Below are 25,000 nucleotides of genomic sequence, written 5' to 3' on the forward strand. Positions count from 1 at the left end.
ATATATATATATATATATAATTATTAAATACCTTCAGACACTAGTGTTTCATCCTTTTGGGAATCATCAGTACAGGGTGTCACAGTTAACACCAGTCGATAGATTCGAACCTGATAACAGACGCCATCTCTGGCTTCATTAGCGAGGACCTAATCCATTCAGCTACCGTTTACTGCGAGAAATATTGTTAACATTTAAACATTTATTTTTAAATGCTTTTTAACGTCTGTCAATAATCTAATCATTATATGATGATCTGCGCATAAGAACTAAATTGGCCGACATTTTATTTCAACTAAAAATGTTCAACGATGAGAAACGAGTTTCTTAAAGGGGCTGACATAATTATTTACTATAATAACTATTAAATACCTACAGACACGAGTGTTTTATATTTTCAGGAATCATCATGGTGATAGTACCGCATAGTCGAGAGATATAAAAATAAAAACTGAATGTTATGCCCGTATAAATGTAAATGTTATGGAGACTTACCTATTCACTCATAATAGACTCTTCTAAAAATTATATAAAAAAATCTCGCGAGTTCATACAATCGGTGGGGAATATCGCAACCTATCGCGATATTATCGACTGTCTATCTAACCGTCGGAAATACCGACCACTTTTCTTGTACAGTAGAACCCCGGGCTACGGCATTAAAATTTAGTAACAAAATACAGTATGTAATATACATGTATATAATCAAATAACGTTATAAACAACACCCTAAGGCGGGACAATACTGTAACTAGGGACCGGAAAAATATCGTATTCCACATCGTAACATAAAAAAGACGAATCTTAGGGCCACTGTATCACGATGTTCTACTGTATTTACTTTTTATATAGTATTTTTTTTCTACCTAAACCCTGTTGTTTGAGTCTTTCTAAATGATCTTTCCTCTTTCTAGGGACACAATAGTAAATAATACTGAAAGTATGATCATCAAAAGTGAGCGCATTTATTTCAATAATTGAACTGTAAAACTTATTAAGTTTTTATACTGATGATTCTAGGTTATACATGATTATAAATGTGGCTGGTAGCATATGATGATAGGCTATAAAAAATTTCAGCAAAAATTTTAATGTCTTAGATTGTTGGAGAGAGAGAGAGAGAGAGAGAGAGAGAGAGAGAGAGAGAGATAGAGAGAGAGACTATACGTCGATGTAATTTTTGGTAATTTGTTTTTATGTATATTTAGCGCTAATTAATGCCCCACTGGTATAAGAATAATAAAAAGCATATATGCAGAAAAGTATATATAAAAATATCAGTAAAAAGGGCCGAAACAATTGTACACTTCTATAGTAAATAAAACTGAACTTTTTTGGAGATAAGTATAATAATGAGTGTCTGTTCCCAATGAAACGGTATATTATAAAAGTACAAGTTCTGCCGGTATGCTGTTTTGTTTATCCATTATTTCATAAACTAATTTATTATGTTATTGTCTCTCCCAAACTCTCTCTCTCTCTCTCTCTCTCTCTCTCTCTCTCTCTCTCTCTCTCTCTCTCTCTCTCATGTCGACACACGTTCTGCTGACGAACCGGATTTCGAAACTATTTTGAATATGACATTTGTAAAATTCATTCTTATTTTCCTCCTTTTCTCTATATGTCCAATATAAAAGCCGTAACACACCTGGAATAGGTATAGGGGTGTTTTTCCTTGTATTCCAATTTTGGAGCTTTTCAACTTTGAAGAGCTCTTTTGGATTTATTTCGGGTTTCTTTTGTATATCGAACTGATATTTTCTTGGTGGAAACATGTATACACCTGTGTGCAAAATATATTTCTATTAATAAAATAAAAATCATAAAAAAATATAAGGCCCCATTCTTTACTGAGCGTATAAATACTGTAAGGTTCAATAGGTTGAGTATGCAAATCAGTGAAATCGCCATTTACTAGCAGTTCAGCCCGGCTTTGCTTGAGCCCTATGTACTGTTCATAAGTTTCTCTACGTGTGAATACACTTTATGTAAGATTTCAAATGTTTAGACCAGAATTTGGCTGAGGAATTTTGTAGAGACCGAAGAGATCATTTTTTTAAACTTTGACCCCAATTTTAACAACTTAACATTTATTATTTTGGTCTCAAATGAAAATACAAAGTTTTACCCATGTCCAAGTTACCTATATCTTAAATTTCAAGTTTTTAGACCCAAAATTGGCGGAGAAATTCGATAGAATCTGCAAACATTAACTCTTTCAACTTTGATCTTTTGGCAGCCAAATTTTCGCCCTCAAACTGATTAAAATGATTGCCGCATGTCTGAATACCCGTTATGTACAAATTTCAAATGTTTAGACCCAAAATTGACTGAGTAGTTTGCTAGATACCGCAAAGGTAAAATATTTTAACTTTGACCCAAATTTTCGACCCAAACCAATTAAAAAGCTTGTTCTATCTCTGAATACCCTTTATGTCAAATGCAAATGTTTAGACCAGAAATTGGCTGAGTAATTTGGTAGAGACCACAGAGGTCAAAAATTTTTCAATTTTGATTCCTTAACATTTATTTTTTGGGGCTCAAATTAAATTAAAAATTTTGATCCATGACTAAGTAACCTACATTTATAATTTCAAGTGTTTAGACCCTAAATTGGCGGAGGAGTTTTGTGGAGTTTTCAAAGATCAAATCATTGGACTTTGAGTCCTTGACAGCCAACTTTCTGGCCGAAAACCAATTACAAAGACTTTCCCAAATCTCAATACTCCTTATGTCAAATTTTGAGTCTCTAGATCGAAAATTGGCAGAGTTATTTGGTAGGGAAATGTACACACACATACATTTTCACTTATATATATATATATATACATATATATATATATATATATATATATATATATATATATATATATATATATATATATATATATATATAATGCATGTACGTATGTATGTATTGTGTCTATAAGGTGCTCGGTCGTAAAAACAAAAACACTATATTTGTTTTATTTACATATTATAATCTTAACCAAAAATCTACGAGTTTATCGTCTGTTGATCCAATAAGCGGCAGATGTTCGTTCAGGTTTGTTAATTGTTCTTTTTTTTTAATGTTTTTTATGTTTTTTTTTAAACAAGTAAATCCAGAAATGAGACAGCCGGTTACCATTCGATGGGCGCTAATGCACATAAGTGTATAAATAAACACTCACACATTATGTATAATGTTTGTTCACTTCGCCAACTAATGCGGTCTTTTATTTTACTATTGTTGGTGAAAAACTTAAGAATCAGTAATTTTCGCGCAAGATATTCTTAGCATTTCTTTTTATTTCTGTCAAGTGATGTGCTCTAGCTGCTAGATCTAGTTTCCATTGGGTTTTTTTTGGGGGGGGGGTCTAGAAAACTTTCGCTGATATTTTGTATATCTTTAACCATTCAATTATTCATGAGTAGAGGATGGTATGGTAGGCTTCCTTGTGTTCGGTCCATGCCATAGCAAAATCATTTTTGCTGCTTTTAACATCCTTCAAGATGTTAATTTTTTATTTTTATTTCGGACTATTAGTCTCATCTTTATTAGTTGTTGTTTGTTTGTTTTTATTGGTTCACAACGTTTCGGCCAACTTCCTCTGGCCTTCGTCAGGTGGTAACCGCGACGGATAGGAACTTCGAATCTCCTAACTGCATTCTCAGCCATCACTGCCATCCGTAGTTGTCGTCGTCTCACCACATTTTTGACCAATTACCTCTGGCACGCTTTGGGTGGGATTGAAACCGCTATCTTCATCTGGAACCGTAGAGATTCAACGTCTCTATCAACTGCGCCACGGGCCCCGAAGGGCGATCAAGGTTGGATTCTTTGATCTTATAAATCCACATTTATTCATTATCTGATCTTCCATAGTCGGGTCCGTACCGATTGATATATATATATATATATTATTCCTTAATTGGAAAAAAAAAAAAAAAAAAAAAAAAAATTCCAATTAAGGAATAATATATATATATCCTTCAAGATATTTTGGAAAATGCAAACTTGTCTCGATTATTGCTTTCCAACACCCTTTCCTACCATTGGAGAGTAATCCACAATTATTAAGGAAGTGGTAGATTTGGAGTCATTCCCCACTCGCTGTCCTTTACTGTATTAGTGTTTCTTCTCTTGATGATAACTCTGTTATGTCCGTTTCATGTTTCGAGGTTTTAGCCTTTCATGCAGTGTTGTGAATTCTTTTGAACACGCATCCATGTATTCCTTCGAAGTTTTGGTTTTCCAGTTTATTCTTATTGTACTCACTAGGTGTTTTCATACAGGCCATGATCAAAGATTTCTCTCTGTCAGTAACATGCGGTGTTCCCTGGATTATTATTATTATTTTTTTTTTTTTTTTTTTTTTTTTTTTTTTACTCGCGAGGAGTTTTTGTGCAAGTCTCAATCACAGATTGCTCACCGATGTTCCCTGGAGTCTGAGTGACTACAAGTCTCCCTAGATTTACAGCACTCTCTGTCTCTTTCAACAATCGTTTCACATCATGTTACATTATCACAACAATCGTTTACCACCGATTTCCCCCTAGCAACAACCATTAATATTCCCTGGAATTTGTGCCAAGAATCTCCCTAAAAGTTCCAGTATGCTCCACTCTCTTCCAGTGGAGGTCTGGTTGGTTCTCACTCCGTTGGTATTTCTATCCTCCTTGACCTTGATCTTAAACAGCCATTTTTGTAGTATAAGTCGAGGCTAATGTAACGACAGTTGTGCACATGTCTTGAGAAAGAGGCAATCGATGCGATTAATGTTGCTTTTGCCGTTGTCTTCAATTTTATTAGCGTCAAAGATTGAACTTTTAAAGAAAGATGTGTAACAATATTACACGGCTTCAAAATACATCTGAGGATGTAGACAAAGAGCAGTTAGAAGTTGTGTTGTATTGTTATGAAATAGGTAGAACAGAATAAATTATCTATCTATCGATCTGACTATCTGTTCATCTCGATCTATCTATCTATCTATCTATCTAACTAACTGGAGAGGTGGAAAAGGGATGGACATGATGAATATTTATAAAACCTGTTAAGGTGTAGCAAACAGATCATAGACAAGTTTACCGCAAGTTCTCGTCAGCTGATCGGATCTACGTGTGAGTCACTAGCTGGAGATCGACGAGTTGGAACTTGGAATTGAAGCAGAGCAGTTGGGCTTTACGGTTGCCTCTCCTTCCCTCTTGGGAGGGAGTGACATGTCTCTCAATGTAGTCTGTTAAAACACAAGCAAAAGATCGCAATTTCCATTTTCATCCGCGCGACATCCTGGAAAGTGAAATAAAAAACTAATATGAAAACCAATCATCGTCTTTGAGTGAATGTGTTTCGTCCAAAAGGTTCCAGCCCCCTCCAAGAACAAGATGAAGTTAGGATGAACCAGGTTACTCTTGACATATCAAAGGCCTTCGACAAGGTATGGCATAAGGGTCTACTTCACAAGATTTCCAGCTACGATATAACTGGAAATGTTTTCTCAATCATTAAATCATTTCTCTCCGATAGGCTCATAAGAGTAGTGGTCAATGGACAAAAATCAGAGGCCTGCAGTATTAATGCTGGAGTCCCTCAAGGGTCAATCCTGGGCCCAAGTCTCTTCCTGATCTACATCAATGACCTCCCTAAACACATACTTAAATCATTCGTTGACATCTATGCTGATGACACGACCATCTACGGCAACACATCAAAGGCTGTAAATGACAAAGTTCTCTCTGATTCTCTCTCCTCTGATCTCGAGCGCGTGGTTCAGTGGGGGAAGACGTGGCTGGTTACCTTTAATGCATCTAAAACCAAACTCCTATCCTTACATCATCAACGCTCTGATCCCCATCTGGCATCAATTGGGATGGATGGCTCTCGTCTGGGAGAGGCCCCGTGTTTTGACAAGCTTCTGGGTTGACCTTTACTCCTAATCTGAAATGGAACACGTACATCAAGTCTGTTTCCAAGGTCGCTGGAAAGATGGTGGGATCCTTCTACTGCTCCAGAAGATATCTCACTACTGATGCAATTCTCTATCTATATAAAAGCCAAGTACGTCCAAGGATTGAGTACTGCTACCATATCTGGGCAGGAGCTGCTAAAAACAGCCTATCCTGCCTTGACCGAGTACAAAATAGACTTCATGGCTTAGTGGGGGATGCCCTTTTCTCTACCCTGCAACCTCTCTCCCACAGAAGAGACGTTGCGAGCCTATCCTTGTTTTATCGTTATTTCCATGGCAGGTGCTCGTCTGAACTCCAATCTCTGGTCTCCCCTCGCCAATCTTTCACGAAAAACACCCGTCTAGCTGAATCCACTGTGAAATCTTCCCCCACTCTTTATCTGTGCCTAAATCAAAACGTGGATTCCATGAGCAAAGCTTCTTTCTTAGAACTGCACGCCTGTGGAACTCTGTTCCGTCTGCCTGCTTCCCACATGACTACAACTTGGATGTGTTCACGTCCAACGTTAACAGCACTCTCTGTCTCTTTCAACAATTTTTCCTAATGAACCGCCCCCTTAAATAAACACTTAATAAAATCTCCACACTAACGTACTGTACTTGCAATAACCCTTATCCATGAGTGGCTTCCGGGCCTTGATAAGTGGTGATCACAGTGTAAAAAAAAGGTTCAGTGAGCAGAGAAGATAAAGGTATGTAGAAGATACGCATATGACCCACACACGCACTCATATGAACATTAGACGATCACGAAACAAAACGGGTAATACATACCACACAACAAACATAAAATGGGTTCAGAATATGAAGAACACTAAAAGACATTTAGTAACACATTTAGGACACGTCAGAAGCAAACACGAAACGTATACACTTGTTTACATGGGTGCCGTTCATGTTAACTAACGTAACATGACTCATTTTGGTGCCGTTTTTTGGTACACGATTATATAATATATGTTTGTTCACCTTTTCTTAGAAATACGAGGGGCGTGCAATAAGTAATGCTCCTGACCCACTTCCAATAGCAGTAGAGCAACGAAACTTGGCACAGTTATTAGTCTTTCTCTACATAGGAACCACCCAGAGTTATGTATTTCTCCCATCGCTTGATGTAGCTCTGGAGACCGTTTTGTAGAACACCTCAGGTTGGTCGTCCAACCACGACGTGACTTCAGAAATTAAGGTCGCAGCATCTGGGAAACGCTTTCCTTTCAAAAACAGCCTTATGGATGGGAAGAGGTGAAAGTCAGAGGGTGTACGGTCAGGAGAGTAGGGAGGATGGGAGAGGATTTCATAACGACACGCCCGTGCTTCTGATCTGGCGACATGCGGGTTGTGGACCGGAGCGTTGTCCTGTAATTTTGTTACCCTTTGCCAGGAAATCTGTCATCACTACTCCGTCCTTGTCCCAGAAGACTGTGAGCATGACCTTGCCAGCGGAGGGGTGCACCCTTGCCTTCTTTGGGAGTGGTGAGTCCAAGTGCTTACACGTCATTGACTGGGCTTTGGTGATTTTAGTGATGGACCCAGGTTTCATCCTGTGTAATCAGTCTTTTGAAATACTTTGACTCATCATGGCACATCTTCAAATTCATCCTCGAGCACTCGCTTCTGGAATGGTGTGAGCAACCTGGGAATCCATCTGGCAGACACCTCATGCATATGCAAATGGTCATGGATGATAGTTTCCACAGACCCTGTACTAATCTTGACATCTCGGGCTATTTGGCGAATAGTAATGCACCGATCTTCCAAAATGGCAGCCTCAACTTGACGGACAGATACCTCATCAATGGCAGAAGGGGGGCGACCAGGTCTGGGAGCTGTTTCCACAGACTTCCGGCCATGTTTGAATTCACGATGCCAGCGTTTTACAAGGTCATATGATGGGGCATTATCAGCATAAGTTTGTTTCATTTCATCAAAAGTCACCTGTGGTGTGCGTCCTTTCAAATACAAAAAACCGGATCACTGCTCGACATTCAACCGGCTCCATTTCACACCTGACTCAGTTCAAACACCTGTAAAACAGAAACCACAATTAGTTCAGAGCTGTAATTTGCCACATAACCCGTAGAGATATAAATCATTGCACATGCAAAATTTCAGCTAGATCACACATCTGGAAGTGGGTCAGGGGCATTACTTATTGCACGCCCCTCGTAATCCGTCGATTGCCCATGTCTGTCGTTGTGTTTTGGCAATCTGACTGTACCAGATTTAATGGTCCTGGATATGACCTTAAACTATATCCGATGGTGAGGCCCCAGCTTGCGGGCTTTAGGGAGTGTGGAGTCACCCTTTAATTGCCATTGCTCCCAGGTCCACTCTGACCCAGAGTGGGAGTACCTGTTAGGGTCCCAACTGTGGGTTGAATAGAAACCGACTTGAAAAAAAAAACAAATCTATTCTATTAAAAAAATTTTCTTCAAAATCACTGGATTCGGCATAAAATAACCTGAAAAAAGGTTGATATACCGTTAACAAAAACAACCAACCAACCAGATTTAATTGTCAATAATCCATAGAACAGAGTTTATTTATCTATTTTTTTTTTTTCTCGCTGTAAATGCAAAATTGCGTTGGTGTAACTTCATAACCCCTTCCAACAAGAAAAAAAAAAAAAGAGAATCAAATCATATAGCTAAACGACTATATCTCGACAATTGTCTACATCCTCAAATGTACTCATGCGAATTCTTTAAAAGTTAAGGGAGATAATTCCAAATAATTCAAATCTTTGCGAGATTTTAGAAAGCTATTCTTTAAGATATGGAAAAGTTATTGGAAAACCTTAAATTCATCACTGGTTAACTTCCCCTTAAAATAGTTCTTCAAAAATAGTCTAAAATAAGCCCTGTATATTATGGTAATACCTGCGAAATCCCAATACTCGCTTTAAAATGATTTTCCTTATGAAAATAAAACTATTTGATCGCTTTTACATGATTTTTGGAGTACGATTTTTTCTTTTCCGTCTCAGTTACGTACATCATACATATTTTTCTTTATTTTTATTTTTCTCGGGCGGATGAGAGGTATGAACTTGTATCACCACTCTTTTTCATCGTTAACCCATCACAATATCTTAATATCACTGAAATAGCACTGACTTTCCTTACGATTTGGGAAAACAATGCCTAGTATACTGCACTGAATGATTGATATACTTGAAAATATCCCCGTCAAAAAAAAAGCACAGAAAAATGTTCTTATTTCCAACGCTATTTGCGGAGATATACACATATACACACGCTAAATACTGTACATGGCGAAGTCGGGATAGTTGATTAATCTATTAATGGAAGCTCCTATTATTCAAGAATTCAGGAACAAATTTGGAAAGAACGTCTGCAAAAGGTCAAAGAGAGATATCACTAACCTGATCCTAATCATAACAAGCAATGAGAATAGCAATCACGCTCTAATTATTTGATCAGATTAAGTTCCGTATTTTAAAGACTATTATACTCCCGATCCTCGCATTGTCAAAATCAAGATAGTTAATCTATTCTTGACGTACTTATCCAAGAATTCAAGAAGAATCTGTCCAAAATGTTTGTTTTGTATCATTGGCCTAAATTTGTCAAAGAGTTTTGTCGTAATAATATTTGGTCAGATAGAGCGCCGGAGTTTGAAGAATATCAGACGCGCTTTCTTATTTCGTCAGTTCGTATTTACACTTTTGTTGGAATTCTCGGATTATGCATGTACGTAAAAAAAAACATACTGACTAAAGCAAACATATTAAATCGATTTTTTTCGAACTTCATAAATGCGTCTTATGACCAGAAACAAAATGCCCGAATTATTCACCATGTAACTATATATGTTATATATGTTTCTTATATACACACACACACACACACACACACACACACACACACACACATATATATATATATCATCGATGTTTTATTTATATTTTTATCATCTGAGGCAAAGCATTTAATAAATTTATAAATGTACATCTGCACATACAAATTATATGTACATTTAACTACTTATCAACAAAAATAGACACACGCATCAACATATATACATGTATTTATATATACTCATACATAAGTAAGTATGCTATTGTTGAAAATTGGGCATATAAAGCCTTTTTTTTTTACTAATATTTGATAATCATATGAGCAAAATAGTACTAATGTTAACACAATGAAACCACCTAAATACTATACTCTTCGGGACAAGACCAAAGTGTAGTATCTGTTCTTCAGATGCTGCACTTCTATTTCTTGTTCTCTTTCGGTGGAGGAGAAATCCTTCACGACTGAGACAATTTTTATTTTTGTACCTTTTCTCCACGTTAAAAAACGACCCTGGTGTCTAACTCTGTCCCGTAGGGAGGCATAGTAAATAGGTACTATGCTGTTCATATATTATCGTACCTTATTTTTACTGTTTAGCAATTAGCTTCGTTTTTCGGTGTGTGGTTTTAATGTTAATCTATAAGGTATTATGTAATAATGTAAACATTGCGTAAAGTTTAACTGAATAAAGAATAAATATATGCTTTATATATTTAAAATATATATAGTGTATATATATATATATATATATATATATATATATATATGGTTATATGATTACATTAATTGTATATATATATATATATATATATATATATATATATATATATATATATATATAATAAATTCCACAGCCAAACAGCGTCGCAGCCCACAAGAGCCATGAGTCATGGCTCTTGTGGGCTGCGACGCTGTTTGGCTGTGGAATTTATTATATACAATCTCTCACATTCTGAATATATATATATATATATATATATATATATATATATATATATATATATATATATATATGCATATATGTATGCATATACATATGCATATATAAGCACTTTGTTTGCATGCATATGTGTGAGAATTCGTTCCTCATAGACTCCGAAACGGCCGGGCGGATTTTTTTTTTTTTTTTTTTTTTTTTTTGAATTTTACACAAATGTACTTCATATATCTGGCACTTGTAAGGTAGATTTTGTATCAGAAAGCTTCCGATAAGTATCGAAAATTGATAATCGAAAAAATCCGATTAAAGAAGGAATAATCCGATTTTCATCAAAGTTAACATCTTTATACAGCCTAACCTCACACGTGCATTTGAGAAGTTTTATCACTGCACAAGTAGAAGGGCTCGCTTATAAAATCAACACTAGGTTCTTTGATAAAACAGGAGCACGTTTGAAATGAACGTTTCTATTTAGAGCAAAATCCAACTTTGATACTTGACTTTTGCATTTTCAACTTTATTTCAACTCATTATGTAAAAATAATTTTAAAAAATCCACAGTAGGTGCTATACAGTGTAATGTAGACTACATTGTAATGTGGACTAAGTCATTACGAGGAGACATATGAAGCTTCCTCACAGTGTATCGCGGTGGTTCCCCAACTAGTGTAGGTAATTTGATTGAAAAAAAAAATGGCGATTTCTCCGATTTGCACACTCAACCTATTGAACCTTACAGTATTTAATGCTCAGTAAAAAATGGGGGCTTATATTTTTTTTATGAAAATTATTTCTTATTAATAGAAATATATTTTGCTACACAGGTGTATACATGTTTCCACCCAGAAAATATCAGTCCGGTGTACAAAAGAAACACGAAATAAGGCCGAAAGGATTCTTCAAAGTTGAAAAGCTCCAAGACTGAAATACAAGGAACAACACCCCCATCCCTATTCCAGGTGTGTTACGGCCTTTATATTTGACATGTAGAGAAAAGGAGGAAAATAAGAATGAATTTTACAAATGACATATACAAAATAGTTCCGAAATCCGGTTCGTCAGTAGAACGTGTGTCGACATGAGGCAACCAGACAGAAAAACGGTAAATATTCATTCCCTTCCCATATATATGTATATATATATATATATATATATATATATATATATATATATATATATATATATATATATATATATATATGGAGAGAGAGAGAGAGAGAGAGAGAGAGAGAGAGAGAGAAAGAGAGATAGAATACGTATGTGTTTGTATATACGATCGTACGTATTCTTGGAATGCGTATTGTTCTATGCGTTTCCTGTATTGGGCTTTTGATTCCATCTCGCCGGATCTTCGGTTTATTCACTCTGGAAAAACTCGGGGAGCGAACGCATGTCTCCGCCCATCATTAGGGACGGATAGCTCTCATCTCTGTTATCCCAACATCTGTCGCTTTGACGTCTGTCTGTCTATCTGATATATTAACATAAAAAGAAAAAAAAGTTGAAGAATAACAATAGGGGAAATGAAAAAAAATCACTAAATAAGCTAGAAAAGTGGAAGAAAAGAAAAAAAATTGGAGCGAGACAAAGGGAAGGGAAGTATAGCAATATTTTTATAGAAATGAATTTATTTGAAAGCTATTGCAACTGTTCTCGTAGAAGAGAAACAGAGAGAGCGATAACTGAAGGGGCGATTGAGAGAAAGAGAAAGAGAGAGAAAGAAAAGGGGAAAGAAAGAGAGAGATTGAGAAAGAGAGAAAAAGAGAGTGGGAGTAAGGTTCGAAAAGAAGTCGTACGTTTACCATTTTAAGGCATCACAAAACCAAATGTTGTGATAGTTGGTTAGATAAAAAAAAAAAAAACTATGCAGCGTCAATATTACACGTGAGAAAAACTTTCATACTTTAAAAAAATATTCAAAATCTAAACTTTTCCGGAATTTTAAACATCGATATTATTTATTTTCAAATAATTATTTACAAAAAACAACAACAAAAAAATCACAGGTTTAATTAATTAAACCGAGGAGGGGGTGTAATTTTCTCCTACTAAGACTCCAGGATCGGAAAGTGGACTTAAGAAGTCAGCAGTCCAGAGAAGGGGCACTCTGACCTGTTAAAAGTGCCTGGGCAGCCCCGTCGGCATTCACCAATAAGGGCACCGCAGGCGATTAGCAATAAACTAACCTCTAATCAAAGAGAGAAGGCAATGCCTGCGATGGTGGACCACTTAGAACTGCAGGATCAACAGGGATTGGATCATAACAGGAATGGTCTAATGCCTGTTGACTTTGAGGACCGAAGATAATTGATCGAATGGAGGCTTCTCCCATATTATGGAATATGTTATTCCGAGTTAAAAATCCTTTACGACATATTGGGTAAATAGAGAATCATGTTTAATTCATTACGTATATACATTTACAGTGTCTGCCCCATTAAATACCGAAAAAAAGGGGCTGATATGATGTCAAAATACAAACGAAATACGAATCAAATGCAAAAGTTTCAACATATCGTTTTATTTTACGGTTCGGGATTGGCCTAATTGACATCATCGCGGATTATAGAATCGATTAAGCTTATAATTCAAATCTAATCGGATCTGTTTGTGCATTTAGACACTAATATTATTTGGAAAACGCTCGAATCCTCGATTACCCACAACTGTCGTAAGGTAGCAACTTGTGTTCAGTTAAGTGTATACAATAAATTCTTTAAAACATATTTTATGGCTCATCATTAACATCAAAGAATTTGATTTACCGTAAAACAGTAATTTGCGTCTAATTAAGCCAGCCACTCAGCTAACGGCATTAATAATGAAGCTGATTGAACCGGTTTCACTCGAAGGAGGAAGTGTTTAGAAAATATAAAATCCACAAGCGGTTCCAAGTCGCATGTATATCCTGATTAGGGGAAATGATGATGTCAGTATTTTGCAGTTCTTGCAGCGAGGTGTCGACGTCCTCCGACATACAGTGCCTGGTATTCCCATATGGTCACCTATCTGATACTGACCAAGTTTAGCATTGCTTAACTTCGGTGTGTCAACGTGACCACGCCGTATAGCCAATTAAGCAGATACAGTTATTCATTCAAAATAGATTCCATGCTTCGTTATTAAATTACACTGAAAATGTCGATATGCCGTAAAAATACCAAAGCAAACCAAACACTGACTCGCAATGAATGAGAAACGATCGAAAAGTTGTTTATGGGAATATATAATATGTGTATGTTATGTGTATTTGGCTACACGAGGAGTCTAAATAAAGCCACCAACTTGTTTAAATAATTATGCACAACGAACAGTTCCCAATAGGTATTGTGCCTTGACATTAAACAACCACAAAATGGTTGATATGTCGTAAAACATGCATGCCAAATCAAAACTAAAAAAAATCGTACTTCACAAGATGGAAATGTGTAAATTACACGGTATTATTATTAGTTCTCACATAGGTCATCATCAGAGATTGCTCGCTGACAACAACCAGCAGTGTTCCCTGGAGTCTGGTTGACAACAACTCTGACCAGATTTCCAGTACTCTCCATCCCTTTCGATAACCATAACGACTCTTGTGATAACGCAAATTAACTTACGTTATCACAAGAGTCGTTTACCATTGATTTATCACTGGCAACGTCCAATGGCTTTCACTGGAATCTTCCAAATCTAAGACTTCTTCGTAATCATTCAGTGAAGGTCTTACTCTACTGTGTCTTTCCATTCTCCTTGACCTTTCATAACAGTTTTGGGTGGCGTCAATCTATGTCAACATTACAATTTTTCTTGCATAGTTATTATTATTATTATTATTATTATTATTATTATTATTATTATTATTATTATTATTTACTTACTAGGAGTAGTCACACAAGCTATCATCAAAGATTGCTCTTCGAGAAAAGCTTGTGGTGTTCTCTGGAGTCTGGGTGACAACAAGCCCCCACAGATTTCCAATAATCTCCACCTCCCTCGATAGCATTTGAAAAAGAGTTTGCGTCATCGCAACAGCCGCTTACCATTGATTTGTGTGTAGTTTATGTGTTGTGTCAGTCTCTACATTCAAGGGTTTTCGTTAATATTTCTGCAGTTTTCATTATTGAAATCCATTGTATTTTCTCTGCCACCCGTCTGATTCCAATCTCTCCCATTCTTTTTCAAAGTTTTTCGGTATCGTTCCTAGCGCTCCTACTATTAGTGATGTTATCTTTACTTTCTTCATTTTCCAAATCCCTTTGCGCTCTCTGGCCAGTTTCGTGTATTCGCTCCGCTTCTCAGTCTTGATCTTCACTCTGTAGTCTGCTGGACGGCAAAATCTACAATCTGGCAGGACTTTTCTTTCTTAACTATTATTACATCCGGTTTTCTTGCTTGGATGTGTTTATCCGTTTGTATATCAATGTCCGATTGGATTTTGTGACTCATTTTCCAGTACTGTTGCCGGTTTGTGCTTGTACCATTTGTCTGTGTATTCGAGATGCAATTGTTTGCATAATTGCCAATGTACTGCCTTGTCCACTTGATCGTGTCTATTTTTAGATTCTTTTTGGGGCTAGTTTGCTGCATTCACTTATTATGTGGTTTATTGTTTCGTTTATTTTTCCGCAGAATTTGCATTCTTGGCCTTTGTCGATCTTCGCTTTGATGTAGTTGGTTCTAATTGCGTTATCTTGTGCAGCTGTTATTAGTGATTCAGTTTCCCTGTTTAGGTTTCCTTTTTGTAGCAATTTCCAGGTGCTTTCGTTAATTTATTCTTTTGTGATCTTTATGAATCGTCCATGTAGCTGTTCCTCTTCCCATGTTTCTTTCACGTCTCATTCCTCGTTTCTTTTTCTATTTTGTTTATTTCTTCTGTGTCTCTTGCTGCAGTAATTATTCTTTCGGTTTTTCTGCATTATGTATTTTCTAATCCTTTTTTGTATTATTTACACGGTCTTATATACAGACCAACCCTCTTCCCCTGTCTTTCCTTTTCAAATATAGTCGGTCAGTATCATCCTTCGGGTGTAGGGCATCGTACATCGTCATGAGTTTCCTGGTCTTCTGGTCGAAATTTCTTAGTTCTTCTTTTGTCAAGCTTATAAACGGTCTAAAGTATCTTATTAGTACTACTGCCCTCATATTTATTACTTTAATTACGTTTCGACTATTCATTTTCGTTTCGATGAGTTTTCTTGTTCTTCTGATGTATTCCTTTTATATTTTCTCTTTCATTTCCGTTGCTTTGATGCCGGCTGTTTCCATCACTTCCAATTATTTGTAGCTGTCATGCTTACCTAGTTCCCTCATTTCTGTTTGATTAGGTAGTACTATACCTTCTGTTGCTTCTAGTAATCAGCAAGTAGTGCGTTCTTTTCCATGCTAAATTCCATTTGGATATCGTGCTTAAACATTCTGGTCGTATTTATTAGTGTTTCTAGTTCTATTTTTGCTTTGCAAACAGTTTCAGGTCATCCATGTACATTAGGTGGTTCATTTTTTCTTCTGTGTTATCCGGCTTGACATTTTCTTAGGATGTTGTTCAGGGGCATCATGTCTATAATGAACAGTAATGGTGATAGGGAATCACTTTGGAAGATTCCTCTTTGTATTTTGATTTTAGTTATGTTTTGTTCATCAGCTGTCAGTTCTATTATTATTATTATTATTATTATTATTATTATTATTATTATTATTTTATTTTTTCATCTTCACCTGCGCCTTAGCTGTTTTTTATTTATTCATTGTTATCTGATTAATAATATCATGAACGTGGCTATATCTTACGGAAGAAACATTAAATACATATTTGGTTTGATATTTTTCATTGTTTTGATGAATATCTAGTGTATTTTATATTGCAACTGGCATTTAAAAAACATAAACAAATATTCCCTTCTGAAATACTGTTTGACAATAAAAGCAAACATTGAAGAATTTATCGACATTAGATAAACATTTAGACGATTTCCTATTATAAAAAATAAAGAGTAGCAGATAATATTTGTGTAAGATAGGAACAAACCGTATGTGTGTGTGCGTGTGTGCGTGTGTGTGCGTGTGTGTGTGCGTGTGTGTGCGTGTGTGTGTTTGTGCGTGTGTGTGTGCGTGTACGTGCGTGCGTGTGTGCGCGCGCGTGTGTGTGTGTGTGTGTGAGACATGTTCAGAGCCTCTATTCTGTTCCCAGTAAATAAAATAACAACTCTGAGGTGATAGAGGTCAATATCACAACAAATCACGCACACACAGATACCATATTAATTTATTTATTTCGGACTATTATTCTCATCTTTATTAGTTGTTGTTTCCCGACGTTTCGGCCAATTATTCCTCTGGCCTTCGTCGTGAAACAACAACTAATAAAGATGAGAATAATAGTCCGAAATAAATAAATTAATATAAATAATACTCATCTCAATAATGAATTCCAATTAAAATAATATATACCATTCGGTACGGACCCGACCATGAAAGATCAGATAATAAATAAACGTGGATTTATAAGATAAAAAATCCAACCTTGATCGCCCTTCGTGGTCTGTGGCGCAGTTGATAGAGACGTTGAATATCTACGGTACCAAATGAACATTGTCTGAAGATAGCGGTTCAATCCTACCCAAAGAGTGCCAGAGCCATACTTGGTCAAAACTTGGTGAGACGACAACAACTACGGATGGCAGTGATTGCTGAGAATGCAGTTAGGAGATTCGAAGTTCCTATCCGTCGCGGTTACCACCTGACGAAGGCCAGAGGAATAGTTGGCCGAAACGTCGTGAAGCAACAACTTATAAAGATGAGAATAATAGGCCGCAATAAAATAAATTGATATCAATAACACTCATCTCAATAATGAATTCCAATTAAAATAATATATACACAGATACCAGTTCTACTGTTAGGCGCTTTAGTGTTAAGCATATACCAAATTATTTCAATTTGAATTAAATTTATTTACCGACACTCAATTTTCGAAGCGAGAAAATGTCAACGTATAAAATGTTGAGTTATCGTGAAATAAAACTCATTTCACCAAATAAATATGGTTGAACCCATTGGTCAAGATATATTGAGCCAACTTTAACAATGTTTTTGTGAGGTATCCACATATCCATGAACTAATTTTCCATTTTGTTTGAAAATAATAGTGTCGGTAGGTATAAATAATTAATATTTATTTTTAAAAGAATTATATATATATATATGTGTGTGTGTGTGTGTGTGTGTGTGTGTGTGTGTGTGTGTGTGTGTGTGTTGTGCCTTACAGGTTTTTTCATAATTGAATAAATCTACCTGATAAAATTATTTCTGAGATGGGTATATTTGCTGATGACACCATTCTCTATAACAGGCACGATGATGAAAACATATGAACACATATCTAAGGAAATGGCAAAAGCACTGGAGAAAGACTTCCAATCTGTAGTGAAATGGGGACAAAAATGGATGGTCACATCAAATGCTGCCAAGACTAAGCTTGTTTCCTTCAATAGTCACAAGAAAGCTTCTCAACCACCAATAACTATGACTAAAGATACATTACCTGAAAATACTTCTTTTAAACTCCTCGGCCTAACCTTCACAGGGAACATGAGCTGAAACAGATACATTGAGAGCATTACTAAGGCTGCTGCGAAGGAGGTGGACTCTCTCTATCGTGCTAGAAAGCTACTTACGTCTGAAAGTATCCTATATCTCTACAAGGCTACTATTCGCCCCTGAATGGAGTACTATTGTCAGATCTGTGCTGGTGCATCTGCTACTTATCTACCGCTCCTGGACAGGGTTCAAAAGAGTCGCCAACCTGATAGGTCCTGAACTGTTATCAAAGCTTCAAGCTCTGTCCCATCGACGTAATCTTGCATCTCTCTACCTGTTCTACAAGTATTTTGATGGTAAATGCTCCGACGAACTACAAGCCCTCGTACCTCATTAGACGTAAATACCCCCGACAAACCCGACAAGCAGTAAAATCCCATCTCTACACAGTAGAAATCCCCAGATGAAAGAAACCTTATCCCCGAGTGGCTTCCGGGCCATGTAAAAAAAAAATCCTACTCTAATAGTTTCTTCCCCAGAACTACTAGACTTTTAAACTCCATTCCGGGTTTCTGCTTTTCCAACTGTACTGGCATGCAGAAGTTTAATTGTAATGTGAACGGACGTCTCGCTGCTTAATTCCCTACATAGTATCCCTGCAAATTGTGTCCCCAATAGTAGTCCTTTACATCAAAGTGACACTGTGCTTTGTTTGAGATAAAAAAAATGAATTTTTAAAAAATGCTTTTTCAAGCCGTATATATTTTATTCTCACTTAATTCACCCTCAAATACGTTAATATTCCATATCTGATCACAAAATTTTGTTCCTTGCTTCTTATTTTTATAAGGCGATAGTAAGTACGTCATCAAATCAAAACGTTTTATGTTATCATTCTCTCTGTAAGTAAACGATGTGCAACTTTTTGAATATAAATAAATAAAAATCCGTCCCGTCACACAAAAGTTAGTGAATAAAAAAACGTGTCCTTTGATAGCCTTTCGGACAAAACCACTTCAAGCGTATAGAGGAAGCAAGACACCAAACAGTAGATCATAAAAACCATGTTGCCTAAAATGAATTCGAAAAGAAGGTGTCCACTTAAAACAAAAGTCAATCTTTTTATTAGGTGATCAAAATCATAATAATTAATGTATAAAAAAATTAAATAATGACATAATTTTATTTTTTTATTAATGTCAGGGCGAACATTGGCGAAGCATAATTCATTTTCAACGATTTTTGTAGTAGTGTTTACACTAGTTTTCTATTATACACTCTTCACTGTATAGGCTTAATCGAATAGAAAGACTGGTTTATCTATAACTGTGGTAGGATGTGAGTTTATTTTTTTTTTTACTAAGAGTATTAGAAAGTATACAACAATTTAGCAGGATTTTAACACGTAGACTGTAAAACAAATAAGGGGTGCAATATTTCGGCGATAAGAATTTGGTCGAACTGTATTAAAAGTTCGGAATAGAAAACAAGGCCCAAGACAAAAGAAATGGCTAATCAGAATCAAATATTGACTTATCGGATTAATTACAATTGATGCCAACTTCGAAAAATCAGACTAAACTTTATATATTAGACATATTCCTATAAGCTCATTTCACAGAGTTCGGCTAAGTTTAAGTAGTTAAAACCTTTAACATACTTTACACTTTGGAGGCGACAAACACATGCGTTTGTCTGCAACAAGATATCTAAGTCATCTGGAAGTCTTAACATAATTTAATTATTCCCAAGGTTCGCGCGTATTATAGACGTAACTCACTTGCGCATATCTTCTGCAATAAAGATTCAAGAAATCTCCATGGACTTAAAAGTCATCTTCTTAATCAGTTGAGTGATTTATGTTCCCAAGCATTAGCCGGATTTATATATATATATATATATATATATATATATATATATATATATATATATATATATATATATATATGCCAGATTGCAACCACCTGATTATTACATATGGGCGTGTTTTTTCCCTGCAGCACCAAAAAATTCCTGGCTGTAGGATCATCTTATTTTTTGCCAGTTAAGCGGAAGGACGTCGAAGTGGAACCTCATCAAGATCAAAGACCACGTGGTTGAGGCCGACAGCGTATCTATCTTATACTAACCACACACACACACACACACACACACACACACACACACACACACACACACACACACACATATATATATATATATACATACATATACATAAATACATATATGTATATTCGTGTGTGTGCTAGAAAATGCATGAGAAAGAGTAAAACGTTTTATAAAATAAGAGTGGGGGTGGGGTGAACACATAATGTAATAGAGGATGAGGATAAAAACGAAAACTTACAAAGGTATACATCATTTGATTAGTAGATAGCTAATTATTGTTAATTTAAATAATTAAAATGGAAATCGAATCCCTAAACCAAGGAATATTTACGTATGTATTTCGTGTGAATATTTGCGTATGTATTTCGTGTGAATATTTGCGTATGTATATTGTGTGAATATTTACGTATGTATTTCGTGTGAATATTTGCGTATGTATTTCGTGTGAATATTTGCGTATGTATTTCGCCCAGATTCAAGAAACTGTGATGGATGAGACCGGCCGCAGGCCACCAGTTTTGGATGCAATTTCGCCTTCGGGAAGTGTTGTGGAGCTTCTTCAGCATCCAACCACTGAGCCGAACGTCGTCGGTTGTTGTAGAGGATCCTTATCAAAACGTCACAATCCACTCGAGAAATGGGTCGGTTTTGTTGCGCAGAAGGAGCGTAGAAGATACATCAAAACGACGAGTTTTTAAATATCGTTCAATTTATGTAGCACCTATTTATCCAACTTTTTTTTACTTCCCTATTTGCTTTAAATGGTGAACGACTATTGAGTGGACGATCTCGAGTCCAACAGCAACTTATCGTGTGGTTTTGCGAGGATCGGCTTCAATTAAGGCTTTCAAATATTCGTTATCAACCGCAGTCGGCCGGCCGCGACTGTTTTCATCTTCGAGGTTCTCATCACCATTGCGAACTTTATTGAATCACCGTTGTGCCCTACAGTCGTTAGTTGTTTCTGTGCCAAACGCATCATCGATATCACGAGCTGTCTCGGCAGCTTTTCGGCCTAGTTTGAACTGGACCAAGGAAATCGTACGGATTTGAATTTTGTCTATGCTGTCGAAAAGGATGCGAAAAAAACGAATGAAGAGATTGAGAACGGTAACGAATGACACAGATCGATAGAGCGAAAAACGCGCTTTAAAATGATATAACATGGCTATATATATATATATATATATATATATATATATATATATATATATATATATATATATATATCAATGAATTAATTCGGAAATCCTATATAAAAATTACATATGTGAGAAAACGACATTGTTTTTGCACCAGCCTAATATTTCATTCTTGTGTGTTGTCATAGAATTATTGGAGTTTTATTGATAACTCTCTCGTTTATACACCGAAAGGCCTATAAATTTTCATCGGTCGTCGTAGTATTCGTATTATTTAGACTCCTGTTCTCGTTAATGTAACAACTGATCATCTTCAGGCGTATCTTGTCGAACTCGTGAATCTTTTTATCGAACTGGAGAATCTACACGGAATTTCGAAAGGAACCCTTTATTTAATCCACGGGGGAAACCTTTCGTTCTGTCAGCCATGACTCGGTAGAAGTCCTAGGTAATTCGTAATTGTTTTTGAGTGTCGCTAGTACTAAGGATTGAACGTTCATCCCCCAAAAGAGTGTAGCTCACAATTGAATTTTATCAAATACCTTATTCACTACGCCACAGGTCATTGCAAAATTTCTGGAAAGTGGCAAACCAGTGGCTCTAATCTTTTACATCATTGAGAAGGTTTTTGTATATGTCTACATATTTTTTCATTTGCTAGAATTAATTTTATTATATATAAAAATATAAATTCATGTTTATATAGATTATTATATAAATAAACTAGCCTAGTTGCCCGGCGTTGCCCGGGTGTTTGTAGGTGTGTATTGAGCAAAAAAAAAAGATTATAATAAATAAATAAAGTTGTAGTAGGCGGAAAAGAAAGAGGAGGGGTGTGTAAGGGTGTTGGTTGAGAAAAAAAAAGAAGGAAATTGCGACCGAAAAAAAGTGGTAGTAGGCAGACAGGCTCGAACCCGTACCGCGAAGGAGGAAAAGAAAGTAAAAAAAAAAAAAAAAAAAAAAAAAAAATGACACGTTAGCTGTTTCACCATCGCCAAACCGGAAGTGACGTAGGTTTAAATTAAAGCTGTAAAATTCTTTAGGCTTTGATGTGAAATATGAATCTAAGTCATATTTCATATATCATAGTGTTAACTTAAGGCAGTCTAATTTTATTTTTGTAATCCTCGAAATAAATGGTAATCTGAGGGAGCTAGATCAAGAGAATATGCAGGCTGGGGTATATATTCCCAACCAAATAGTCCTGGGAGATCTTTGGTCAGTAGTGCTCTGGTAGGATGGACATTATGATGGAAGATGACTCGCTTTCTGTTGACTAAAGAAGGCCGTTTCCGAATCAACAAAAACAAATGAATTATGTTTTAATAATCAGAAAAAAAAGAGTATAAAGTAATCATGACGATATGTTTCAGCAATAACAATATGCATAAAGAGATTTCTTGGCCTTCGGGCCAAAGTGTAGTATCTGTTCTGATACTGCACTTCACTTTTTTGTTCTCGGTTTGTAGAGGAGAGATTTTTCATGACTGAGGCAATTTTTAATTTTGTTACTATCCAGAATTCCCCTTTTTGGGGAGCAGGATCCCTACATTAAAAGCCGACCTCGTTTCTAACTCTGCCCTCGTGGGGAGGCAAATAGGAACAGTATGCATAAAATAAATTACAATGGTTTTGAATGTTCCTTTTACATACCAGCAAAAACTTTTGCACCGACCTGATATTAACACCAGATATAGAATCTCCTATAGAATAAATACAATACATTAGTCTGACAAAATGAATTATAATGACTAATATATATATATATATATATATATATATATATATATATATATATATATATATATATATATATGTGTGTGTGTGTGTGTATATATATTGGGTGTGTGTTTGTTTTTGTTAATTTTGTTTTTAATTTTCTTATTTTGTTTTTGTTGGAGATGAGGTTTCTTACATCTCAAGCGAGGGATATTTTAAAGATTCTAACCGTAACTTTAGGTACGATTTTTGTATTGCTCCTGCACTTGGTTCACCAGGTATATTCGCCAGGCAGCTCTTAAAATTCTTTTTGCATGAGTCCGACTGTTCCTATAATTATAATAATAAAGATGATGATGATCTTTCAAAGATTCCAGTTTCTTTTCATGTTGTCTAACTACTTGCATGTGGGTTCTCTAACTGCGTTAAGACTATTAAATCTAGGAATGTGACAAAACCGCAATTATGAGTATCTGCTAAAAGTCAAGGACTGCAAGACATATCGCCACTTGGACATAAGAGGTTACTATTTGGGATCATACCTAGGATAGATTAACAAGATGTTGGTTTACATTACATTTAAACTTCTGCATATCAGTAGAGTTAGAAAAAACAGGTAGCAGGAAGGGAATTCCAATGTCTAGCTGTTCGAGGGAAGAAACTATTAGAGCAGAAAGCTTTCTGTCATTTGGAACCTCAACAGCGAAGGGGTGTGATTTTGTTGCTAAGCGGCTTTGTTGGAGATATGTTACGTCGAGGGGGCACAAGTGCAACGAGTTCATCAGAGCACATTCCATTAAAATACTTTTAAAAAGGCAGTGAGATGCAACATTGCGGCGATGGGACAGGCTTGCAGCTTAGTTGACAAAGTGGAATTCATATAAACGTCGCGCTGCAATTGATTAAACGTGTGTGCAGATGTGAGTATTATTGTATTTCGCTAAAAAGAAATGCCAAGGTTTATCTACTTCTGTTACTAGTGCGCATGCACCGAGAAGAAAGAGAAAAAGAAAAACGATAATTCTCTTTTTATTTTATTTTTCATTCATTAATAAATGCTATTTCGAAGTTCATACGTTGCAAGCTCAGTTAGTGTGAAGATATGTTTGCTGTGTTTTGTATATGCCAGCAAAATCTATGATATAAAAATGAGAAGAAATTACACGGCGATTGTGTAAATAACATGTAAATATAAGTTTGACAGGTTACGGACGAACATGATTTTATTTTGTATAGGAGAAAAAAAATCAAAATAAATTAAACGAAAGAAAGAATTGCAGCAATAATTGTATCTTCTTTTTGAGTTTTTAATAAATATTCATTTATAGTTCACTACCAGGCCACCCGGCGTTGCCCGCTCGTAAAATAACGCATACATATTATATTTTAATTCATACAGAAACTGAGACGCGTGCATGTGAGTATTATGGATTTTTTTTTCTAAACAGTTCACTTTTTGTAAGTAAAAAAAAAAAATACTTGAGCTAAGATCGAAACCAAAACCTAAAGACAGTGAGTAAAGTACGATAGCCATTATGCCAGCTTGACAGGAGTTTGAAAAGAATTTTAAAAGCTACTTATTCTTATAATTAATCTTTCATGTCAATGATTTATCTGTGATGAAAACAGATTCAAAAGTATTCCACATGTCTGAATATCCTATATACCAAATTTCAGGTCTTTAGATCAAATATTCTTTGAGTATATAGGGTGAGAAGTGTCCTCACAGCACACATTCTCACTTTTATAGATATATAGATATATATGTACTAAGACGAGATAGTTGTAACA

This window comes from Euprymna scolopes, chromosome 3 (genome assembly GCF_053919585.1).
Source record: "Euprymna scolopes isolate OS-2025 chromosome 3, ASM5391958v1, whole genome shotgun sequence".
Taxonomy (NCBI): domain Eukaryota; kingdom Metazoa; phylum Mollusca; class Cephalopoda; order Sepiida; family Sepiolidae; genus Euprymna; species Euprymna scolopes.